We start from the raw sequence: 12,495 nt of genomic DNA on the forward strand, positions 1-12,495 counted from the left end.
TTGAGCTTCTGAGATAACCTTCTGAGATAAGAGATGAGGAAAGGCCATGGAAAGGCCATGGGCTTCTTTGCAGACTCCGTAGAAAGTGGGTACCAGTGTTGCGAGGCCAATCTGGAGCTATCAAATCATCCTTGGCTGTCTGACCTTGACCTTAATAGTACCTTTGGAAGAAGAAGAGGTAGAGGAAAGCAGGCATACACATGAAGGTTTTCAACAAAAAAAACAAAGCATCCACTTTCCATGTGATGTGATGAAACCCTTTGTGCAATACTGGTGCAGCTGTGGGTTTAGTGGAGAAAGCGGCAGATCTATCATCTGGAGTTCCCACTGTCAATCTCTATGAAATACATGAAGATCAGTTTCACTTCGTGAGGATCCAAAGAAGCATGAATGTCTTCTGCTATGGGCATGTTGCTTCATACACAGAGAACGGTCTTCTTGTCAAAGTACATCACTAGCATTGAATATTGTAAGGTGGCATGAACATTTCAAAGCACATGGTGAATGTAACTTGTTAGGAAGACCCAGCTCCATCTTAATTCAAACAGACGTAACCCACGAACTCTTTTGAGCTAACTTCAGAAATTGTTCACTCGAATATAGACAACTATTTGAGAAACACTGCCCATTGCTATTCACTTCAGTAAAGCTAAGCAGTACCACTGACTCTACAGGAAGCTGTATGTACCCAACTTTATTCATAGGCTTTACTTTCCACTAGTGCTATAGGGAAAGTACAGGACATTTTTATCAACACTGCAAAAATCTGAACTTCATTCTGCTTGAAATTAGAAGCTCATCGGTACATTGGATGTACCACTCCAGATTATATTAAACCTTTCCACATAAATGTTAATGTTTCTAAAATCTTAAACTCATGTATGCGCCCTAGACAAGTCACATAAGAAGAGGGTTGACATGGCTTGGGTAAACAAAAGATCATGCAGTGTTCATAGGTTCTTAGGTAAGTAGTAGGTTGGCTGCCATTGCTGAACATTTTAAGCACAGCCAGTTTCCCTTTTTGTGCTTGAAATAATGTATCCCCATTTGGTTATAGATCAGCCTTAACTGTCCCATGGTTAATAATTATATATTACCCCTAATATTAATAATTGGGACCATACCATAGATAGTTTAAGGGGATCCATGCATGGGATAAAGCATATAGGAGCTGCCTCTGTCCATTAGTACAGGGGCAGTTCTGGGGTAAATTTTCTGTTCCCCATCCATAGATCTAAGTTGCACATGAAAATGGAGAAGGATGAACTTTGTTTTATATGGATGTGGAGTCTATTCCACAGTAGCGGTATCCTCTGCAAAATGTACCTTCCCCTCCAAATCATTCTACTGATTTTGCAGTAAAGGTTTAGAACCCTATACAGAGTATTCCTGATGTCATTTGACTGCTCATCTGCAGTAAATCCATTAGTAATGGGTTGAAGGATGCCTATTATGTTAGACACAGGTCAGCTCTTAGCAGTGTGTAGGATACCAAGTATGGTGACATGGCTTTGCATCAGGACATGTTGTTTAGGCCTTGTATCCCCCTTTAGTCCCCAAGGGATGGGAGGCTGGCATAATGGTTAAGATGTTTGCCATACAAACACAAGGTGCAGGGTTTGATACCCACATGGGATAATTGGCTAAGCTTAAAAGGGCCCATATGGGCAGTTAGTATTAGCCTATAACCCTAGTAAGGCATCTCAGTGGGCAATCCAGTTATTGCCTGCATCTCAACAGATGCATGCCAAAGGAGGCAATATATTCAATGACTGACCTAATCAGGGCTGAGTAAAAGGGGACAGTGATAAGATACTCTATCCTGGTTCTCCAGTTACCTATCAGACAGATCTCAAGCTGTCAGATGGAAGAACTCTACCTCCTCCTTCTTGCCAACACCCACCGGCGTTCCGCAGGGGTCCATCCTCGGACCAATGCTTTTCAACATCTTCATAAATAACCTTCACACTGTCATCCCTGACACAACAGTCATCCAATACGCTGATGACTCCACCTTAGTCTGCGCCGCCACCAACCTTCCTGAACTACTGACTAAAACCCAAATAGCTTTCTCCACTAGTGAGAACTGGATGCACCTAAACCATCTCTCTCTCTCAACTCTAATAAATCTAAAATACTTCTTTTCCCTCCCTCCAGGGCTTTCTCTTTTGACAAAAATGCTTTCAAAGTCCTAAGCCAAACTAACACTGCTACAGAAGTGGTCCCTTCTGCAAAACTCCTTGGCATTACCATAGACGAAAGCCTTAAATTCGATATCCACATACAACAAAACATAAAGAAAACCCACCAAAAGTTAGGTATGCTCTATAGGAATAAACGCTTTCTCTACAATTCCTCTAGGCAGACCTTAGCAACTACCTACCTTCTTTACTTTATGGAGCCCCTCTTCTAACTAACCTGTCTTCTTCTAACACATCCAAACTCGAAATTTGCTATAATAAGATCTCTAAACTTGCAACTAAATCCAAAAACTCTACTCACCACTGCCTTTCCCTACAATCTCTGAACTGGCTAGAACTCTCTAACCACCTAGACTATCTCCAACTAACCTCCACTCACAAATTAATATTCTACCCAGATAAATGCCCAGCCTTAACAAACATCCTTCCCCCATACATCCCAAATAGATCTCTGAGATCTGAACACCAAAATTTAATCTCTATCCACAAACCCAAACGTCCTGCAGCCAGCTCCTTCTCTCTTTCTCTCTAGGCAAAAAATGGAATTCCCTACCTCCTTTACTTAGGACCATACCAAACTCAGAATCCTTCAAGACCCAACTTTTCTCATACCTGTTTTCTAAACGGAAATGCTCCTGCTCTCACCCTACATATATTCAAAGGGATTTCCCATTTGAGCTCTCTATACTCCTTGCTCCACGCTACCCTCAAACTAATATTTTCTACTCTCCGAAAACAAACCTAATCTAACATTCTCTGATGGAGTCAAGAGAGAGAAATTGCTCAAAGTATGTAAATATTGTAAATAGCATGTAACCTCAGATCCTTATAGTACAGACAGTTGAAACCTGCTGCCCTGAATGGAAATTCCTGTAAACTGTGTTTTCTATTATCTTTAATTGTGTTCTTGATATACATTTTATGCATTAACTTTTCTTGACTGTATGAATTTTATATTTGTATCTTTACCATCAACATTATGTAACCTTTATTGTATCATATTGCTTATGGAGCTTTTCTCCCCGGGCCTCCACTGAAAATGGGCACTTTCTGGCCCAGTGGACTTTCCCGGTAACCAAACTGAAAATAAAATAAAATAAATAAAATAAAAATAAATGTCCCTAGATCTAGATACAATCCCTTTGGTTATAAGCTGTGCAATATAGAAGAAATTTCTTACAATAGACAGATGTTGGTCAAAAGTCAGGTCAATGTCCACATATGTTCTCAAATCCCAAACGACTGGGTCAGATCATAGGGGAATATCAACAATGTGGTATTTCCCTGCAGTAGATGACTTCCCAAAGGATGCAATAAACCATTTTTTCGCATTTAGTTTCAGTCCATGATTTTGGCACCAGTTATGTATTTGGGACAAATCTTCCTGAAGGATGGCTAAATCATTTGAGAATTCACTGAGTATTTTTATCTTGCAGTCATCTGTAAACTTCTGTTATTATTGAAGTATTACTGCTTGTGGAAGAATGTAGTATTACAAGGTTTATGCAAGTGAAAAACACATTTTTTAATACAGTAATTATATTTCTATAATTACTGTATTTGTTTTTGGATGAAAATGGTGTCACTCCACTTAGTTTCTATAAAACAAGCAACTAATGAATAAACAGATGAATGAACAAAAATCTATAAAGACAGTTATGGATATGTTACTGAATGACTTTTTAAGTAATTACCAGAAGTATTAATGAAACAAAGATGCCAAACCCATGCATGGAGTGAATCTATATTCAGTGATTCCAAAACCCAAAAGTGTCATAATTATGTCAGTTTTACTGGTCCATATGTTTGCTTCATGTGGACAATAAAATGTATCTATATGATTTGGCAAACAGATATAAGATACACTTGTTTAGAAAGTTACATTATAAAGATTCAAGTTTTATTTACTGCACAGCAAACACAGAACACAAAAAGGAGATTTAGCAACCATATATATTGGAATCAAACATAATGCTCTAATCATCCTCATGAGCTATGAGAGAGAAACCTGTTTATTTCTAATTGGATTCTCAGTCTGAGGTTTTAAATGAAGTAAATTTTCTAATAAACTGAAGAGTCTATGCACATATAATTAGTTTATTATACAAAAAAAGGAATACAGGCAAGTGATGGTAGAAAGTAGGGTTTCTCTTTATCACATTTACCATTGAAATTATTCAAACTGATTTGCAAATAAAAAAGATAAAATGATGTAATAGCAAGATATTGTTCTGACTAAGAATAAAATTAGTGGAACTATAACTCTCTGTGCATGATATATAGAGGGTTATGGTCGTCTCTGCATTAGTAACCACATTATCATGTGTCCAAGACATGGAAGCCAAGATCTCCAGTGCGAGAGTGATGCCTCAGAGGTGAATCTTGGCATCCATATCAAGAATGCATACTAATGGTTAATGCTTAGGGAGACCCAATCATAAATCTTTCAGTGCATGGAGTCTTACCTACTCTATTTACTATCAATTACAAAAGAAGAAATATCATGTGTTTTATTGGCTTTGAAAGCCAGAAAAGCAATTAGCAAGTGCTATCACATAGAAAGCAAATAAGGACAAAATGAGGGACAGTTTTTAAATACTGCCCTAATTTAAATAGGCAACTTACAGACTAACATCTATAAACTTCAGTGGACATAGGAGGAAATATATTTAGTTACTGAAGTAATGTCCCTTCCCTTATACCTGATTGTTACAGGGGATGTGTAACAATTATTACACACCTCTATACCTCTGAAAGTACTGTTATGGTTGGATCTCATGCAACAGTAGTGCACAACAGGTTTGCCTTTCTTTCTGATTTTGGAGCATAATCATGGCACTGCATGCAATACATTATGATAACATCACATAAAAGGATATCTGTATAAGTAGCATGGAAAACTATAACACAACCTGTAATACTGCTTAACCTCAATTAGCAGGACTGCCCCAAAAATAAGTAAGAGAGAAAGTCAGTTAAATGGACTAACAAAGCTTTCCAGTACCTGCATACTTCAATGTCTTGATAGCAACACATTTTAAAGCATTTCAGAGAAACTAGATAATCAGATTTCAAGCACTCAAAACAATGCAAAACTTGTAGCAAAACGCTACCACAGATGACAGAAGGCAAACTGAAATATTAGGAGATGAGAGCAGCACCCTGAACGTTGCTCTTCAAATCTATCTTAACCTACTATTCCAGCTCATACTGTACCTTGGGGATGGTGATACTAAGTTTGGAATATGCCAAACCCAGAACAGCACAATAAAATATATACTTCCAAACTGAGATTTTCAGAAAAACAAGTTGATCGATATTTACATTTTGGCAAATAATCAGTATGATTTAGGTGTGTGTGTGTGTGTATATATATATATATATATATATATACATATATATATATATATACGCGAGTGCGAATACGTGTTAGTAAAAACAATTTATGTTTCTGTTCCATGCCAGGAATATGAGATAGCAGTGAATTTTAGTGTACTAAGTAGTAAAAAAAAAAAAGTGAGATATTTATGCCTCTTTATGTCTGCTTCTGTACAATAATACCAAGTTCTACCATAAAGGATGGGGTTATGGAGTGACCTATATTATAACAATATTAATACAGCTTCACACATGCAATACTATCTGCTTGGAGACATTTTGTGGTGTGCATCACAGATCTATATGGGATCACCCTATCTTATTGTATATGTCAGTTTATGAAGTACAGTTGTTTAAGTACTCCTGCTAAATTTCTGCCTTGTCAAAGAAATCATAATTGCTGCATTCCTTCTGACTTTTGGCAGTCTGTCAGTGTATTTGATTCTGCATGATGTGGTTTAGTGAGTGTGAGTCTGGGTAGGCTATGAATTGTATAGAGGCTTTATTTTGTGATTGCAGCTTGGTGATGGCAGGGAGACAGAGGAACTACAGGGGATGGGAACTAGTCAGTTGTACACAGGAAACAGCCCACCATTCTCAACTTTGTAGTTTCCTTCATTTTTGCAACCATCAAGTTACTATATAGTATGTACTATATGTTATATGTTGTATGGTGATGGAATGAAGAAGTACAGGAGAGTATACAGAGAAAGAGGTTGGCAAAGAAGTGGGATTGTCAAAGAGATGAAGAAAGTAGACAAGAGTATAAGGAGATGAGGTGCATGGCAAAGAGAGAGGTGGCGAAGGCCAAGGATAAGGCGTATGAAGAGTTGTATAAAAAGTTGGACACTAAGGAGGGAGAAAAGGACCTGTACCGATTGGCTAGACAGAGGGACCAAGCTAGTAAAGATGTGCAGCAGGTAAGGGTGATAAAGGATAATAAGGGAAACGTACTCACAAGCAAGGAGAGTGTGTTGAGCAGATGGAAAGAGTACTTTGAGAGGTTAATGAATGAAGAGAATGAGAGGGAGAGAAGGTTGGATGATGTGCAGATAGTGAATCATGAAGTGCAGTGGATTAGCAAGGAGAAAGTAAGGATAGCTATGAAGAGGATGAAGAACGGAAAGGCTGTTGGTCCAGATGACATACCTGTGGAAGCATGGAGGTGTTTAGGTGAAATGGCAGTGGAGTTTTTAACTTTATTTTTTAATGAAATCTTGAAAAGTGAGAGGATGCCTGAGGAATGGAAAAAAGTGTTTTGGTACCGATTTTTAAGAATAAGGGTGATGTGCAGAGCTGTAGTAACTGCAGAGGGATTAAACTGATCAGTCACAGCATGAAGTTATGGGAAAGAGTAGTGGAAGCTAGGTTAATAAGGGAGGTGATGATTAGTGATCAGCAGTATGGTTTCATGCCAGGAAAGAGCACTACAGATGCAATGTTTGCTCTGAGAGTGTTGATGGAGAAGTACAGAAAAGGTGAGAAGGAATTGCATTGTCTCTTTGCGGATTTAGAGAAAGCATATGACAGGGTGCCTAGAGAGGAGTTGTGGTATTGTATGAGGAAGTCGGGAGTGTCAGAGAAGTATGTAAGAGTGCTACAGGATATGTACAAGGGTAGTGTGACAGCGGTGAGGTCTGCGGTGGGAGTGATGGATGCATTTAAGGTGGAGGTGGGATTACATCAAGGATCAGCTCTGAGCCCTTTCTTATTTGCAATGGTGATGGACAGGTTGACAGATGAGATCAGACAGGAGTCCCTGTGGACTATGATGTTTGTAGATGGCATTGTGATCTGTTGGGAACAGGTGGAGGAGACCCTGGAGAGGTGGAGATATGCCCTAGAGAGGAGAGGAATGAAGGTCAGTCAGACTAAGATGGAATATATGTGTGTGAATGAAAGGGAGGATAGTGGAATGGTGAGGATGCAGGGAGTAGAGGTGGCGAAGATGGATGAGTTTAAGTACTTGAGATCAACAGTTCAGAGTAATGGTGAGTGTGGAAGAGAGGTGAAGAAGAGAGTACAGGCAGGATGGAGTGGGTGGAGAAGAGTGTCAGGAGTGATTTGTGACAGACGAGTACCAGTAAGAGTGAAAGGGAAGGTCTACAAGAGGGTAGTGAGACCAGCTATATTATATGGATTGGAGACAGTGGCATTGACAAAAAGGCAGGAGTCAGAGCTTGAGGTGGCAGAGCTGAAGATGCTAAGATTTGCACTGGGTGTGATGAGGATGGACAGGATTAGGAATAAGTATATTAGAGGCTCAGCCCAGGTTGGAAGGTTTGGAGACAAACCTAGAGAGGTAAGATTACGTTGGTTTGGACATGTGCTGAGGAGGGATGCAGAGTATATTGGAAAAAAGATGCTAAGGATGAAGCTGCCAGATAAAAGGAAAAGAGGGAGGCCTAAGATAAGGTTTATGGATATGGTGAGAGAGGACATGCAGGTGGTTGGTGTGATAGAGTAAGATGCAGAGGACAGGAAGAAATGGAAACAGTTGATCTGCTGTGGCGACCCCTAATGGGAGCAGCCGAAAGAAGAAGAAGATGACTATACAACTTATAACATATGGTATATATTAGCATAAGTAGAATGGAGAGCAGCAGTTATGTCTGGTCTTTTAGGTTGAGCTGCCTGTTGGACAGAATCAGTGAGTTAGGAAGTCACAGTAAGATGAGGTATATCCAGCTTTTGTAATAGTTTCAGTGATGTACTAAAAATTAATCAGGTCTGCTTGTCCTCTTGTTTCCTGACCTGTCACCACAGATTCAGAAACCACCGCACACAATATTAACTGTGTGAAACTATATAATATACTAACTTTATTCACGGTGTTTCTCATTAAATCTTCTACGTCCATCTGTCATCTTGTACATCACCTCTTGACTTCCTCTAAACCTAGCTACAATAACTCAGGTATGTTATTTTACTATGCCATTACAACCCAATTGTAAATTTTGCTGACAGTAACCAATTCTTTGTTAGATTTTACTGCACTGCAGAGCCTCTCTCCTATTGCATATATGCTTGGCTATACCTAAAACTAATCATGTTGCTCTTTACTCATTTCTTATGCTATTGTAACCTGATAGTAACTTTTTTGCTGACTGTAATTGAACTTTGTTAAATTTTATTCACTGAGGAGCTTTTCTCCCTGGATCTCTGCTGAAAATGAGCCAAAAGCTCAGTCAGACTAACCCAGTTAACAAATGCAAAATAAATAAAATAAGTAAATAATTAAACATTAGATCCAATCAGAAAAGTTAAAATTACAAACATTTAGATGGTTATTTCGTATTAGGTACTATACAACATTAAGCGAGAGACAAGGAAAGTAAGAAATTTCAGATTACTTAACATTTCATATGAAAAAGCTCAGCTATAAAATGTATGGACTGCCACATACTCTAACACTAAAACTTTGTGAACTCCGTAAAAATAGACAGACAAAGATTTGCAAGAAACAAATATAAGCAGTGTAACAAGGGAAGTTAAGTAATTTAGACAGCGCTATCACATTTTCTATGGACTTGGATGGAACAGAACAAGTTAAGAATTTTGGTGTGGGAATACGCTTGACTTAACTGACTTCATTAAGCAATTGGAAAGTACTGGTACAGGTGATTACTCAGTTGTTTTTCAAGGCAGAAGTTTCAGCAACACAACTAGCTGTAGGTGAAAATTAAAATAAAAACAGACCAGCATGAAAGTTTAATGAAAAAGAAATGATTAAAACTGATATTATTAAATTACTTTTGATGATATAAGATTTTGACAAAAGTGAAATAGTGTTTGTGGTATGCAGATATGAGTTTTTTTTAAATCTGTTACTTGTCTTCTGAGACTAAGGCCAGAATATTTATGTACTAATTACAGAAGTATGGTGACTGAACTAAGGACTGAAAAATACACACAGAAAAAAAAAAAAAACACGGCAGACTGCATGAGCAGGTCTTCATTAAACAGGTAGAAGATATACTTCAAATATACTTTGAACACATGAAACTGTAGATGCTAAAGATTCTATTTCTGGTCTTACTTCTGAAGTAAATGTTATCCGGAAAGAAACACATAAGAATCATTTCCATCTTATACATCATATGTACAAAACAGATTTACTGATCACAATGCAGCAAATTCCAGAAGAAATATCCATGCTTGGAGATTCTTGAGCAGAAGACAAGAATGCTGCAAGTAAACAGGCATACAAAAGCTGCTGAGCAAGTAATTATGAAAAATATTAACAATGCAGTAAGACAGCACCCGTACAAATGATGTATTAATGTTGCTACTGGGCATAAGCAAATGACATCAATGTTTGTTTTTGTTAGAAATTTTAAAAGTCCTATCCAGTGCCAGTGCTGGTAATAAGGTATAGCGTCTGTAACAACTAGGTAAACTTGGGCTGCCAATCTGGCATTCCAGGACTAAGGAAAGCAATGAGCTTATGGTGATGGATAGGACTAACTAAGCCAGCCTTTGACTGACATGAATTAAAAACCTCTGAGGTTTGGAGGTGAATGTTTACCTTGTAATAAGTGCGGAGAGGCTGAGTACTGTCTCACCAATGGGAAAAGTAGCCAATTCTAATTAAACACAATACTAGAGTGCAACAGACGACTGCCAAGTTGGTTAGGCTGGTAGAAAAATACCATCCACTGCTTATTTCAGAAAAAAAAGTATGCAAGGAATTCTGAATATTTACAGGCTGGATGAGAAAAGAGGCAGCAAATGCAGTTCATGCCAGGTTGGTAGAAAAAATGTACTCTGATCACTGCAAATTAGTTGGCAGTTGACAGTGTACTCAGCCTGCTGTGTATGTTGATATGGTTTATAGGCAAGGAATTCTAATCACCACATGAAGGTGTTGAAGGAAAGGAGGGCTCTAGCTACTTTCAGGTTGAACTGAGTGTACCAATCACTGCGAGCTCTGACCGGATTGTATGTATTACTGCTAGCTGTGATTAGAGCTTACCAATCACAGCTAGCTCTAAGGAGACTATCAATCACTGCTACCTCGAGAGTTAGAGTTGTAAACAAAGTGTACTAATCACTGTGAACTCTGAACAGAGTGTACCTATCACTTTTAGTTGTGAATGAAGCTTACCAATCACTGCTAGCTCTAAGGAGAGTGCACTAATCACTGCTAGCTCTAAGGAGACTGTACCAATTACTGCTAGCTCTAAACAGAGTGTACGATTCACTGTTGGCATCATGTCATTATGCCAAAAGTTCTCCTTCCTGCTAATGTGAGTGTGGGGCATCCATCACTGGTGAAAGAATGAATTCTGCTGAGCTATAAACCATTTTCTTCCAACACCCATGTTGGAATCAAGACAGCTCATAAGGGTGCCAGTGCACTGTTAGTAGAAATTCTGTAAGAAATTCAAAGAACTAAGTCTTCTTCCTATACCTCCCACCCCTCCAGAGACCACATACACTTAAATGTAGTATTCTTATTTAAGATATTTGCATATCCTTAGTATAGCGGTGATAGCAGAGTCCACAGGCAGGGATAACAGTACTTTAAGTATATTAATTCTTCATTGCATTATATCAACCTGGCCTACAACCAAATCATGATAAATATGAGCTTGGGTAACAAACAATCAATGTCTGTTGTATGGTTAATAAATGAATAAGTTATGTTTGTTCTAGGAAAAACATTTTATTCCCTTGCATGATTTTCTGATTTGCAATATGTTACTATAAAAACCATAAATTATCAATTATACTAAACCAGGGAAATTTACATTACATGCTCAAAAAGAACTGTGGGCTACAAGATTTGCCCGTCACAAATGTTTACAACTTTTAAACAGATTTACCTTAAAACAAATAAGTGAGGATGTGGTATGTCAGTCATTGGCTTAGATTAGAATCAACAGAAAATTCAAGTGTTGCTTTGCAGGACTACCTTATAATCACAGAAATCTCAAGCATTTCCTGACAGTTTGCCATAGCCTTATATGCCACACTTGGAATGAGCCAGACTGGAGAATATATCAATCTGATAGTCAACATTTGTGGAAAGAACTGAAAAGTTTTGTAACAAAGAGATCAAGTACAATTTAAACATGAACAGAAAACATTTTGCTGAACCTGAACAGTAACCATTGTTGCTTAAGTGAGATCTGAAAATAACATATTTTGGAAGAATATTTCAATTTATTGTCTGCTCAGAACCTTGAAGCAGAAAGAGAGGTTTTCATGCTTTGCTTGAGAGACAAAGTATCAGTGTTTCTAAAAATGCACAATCAAGGAATGATCACAGGAAAACGCTAAAGGCACTGAAACAGACTGAGCTAGTTCAACAGTTATTGTTAAAACATTCAATTTTCAAGTCATAAATGTGCAAGAAAGTAATTCAAACTTCTAATTCTCTTTTGTGGAAGAAAATGGACTGTACTGAGATGAAACATATGAGAGTTTTGGATAAACTTACAGATTTTCTCTAAGTGCAGTTTGTTCAAAGCCCCGGAATGCTTAGCTTGTGAAGCACCTAGTAAACTCAGGGTGATATGCCGACTTTATTATTTTAATCCCTTCAAAGTAGGAAAAGCGTCTCTACATATCTGTTGATTTTTATCTACTAGTCACAGAGACTAATCGAGTCACAGAGACTAATTCAGTTTTAACAAAGCGTATCTAATGAGTAGCAAACAGAAATAAATCTGCATCATTTACTTGACCAGCACTGAGGGCAGGTATAAGAAAAGTACAAATTAAAGTCAGTCAAGAACACCACTACTATCCCAAATGAATGTGCTGCAAGATAAGTTATGTGCAAGAAGGTACTTTTTTCCACATTTACATGCAGTACAAGGCATATGCCTAGCTGGCGTTTGACAGTTGTCAGCTCAGAAAAGCTGATATATCCTCGGGATACCAGTGTTTTTCTCTGTCTGCCCAACGA

The sequence above is a fragment of the Protopterus annectens genome, chromosome 15.part0 (genome assembly GCF_019279795.1).
Source record: "Protopterus annectens isolate FY-2018-M chromosome 15.part0, PAN1.0, whole genome shotgun sequence".
Taxonomy (NCBI): Eukaryota; Metazoa; Chordata; order Ceratodontiformes; family Protopteridae; genus Protopterus; species Protopterus annectens.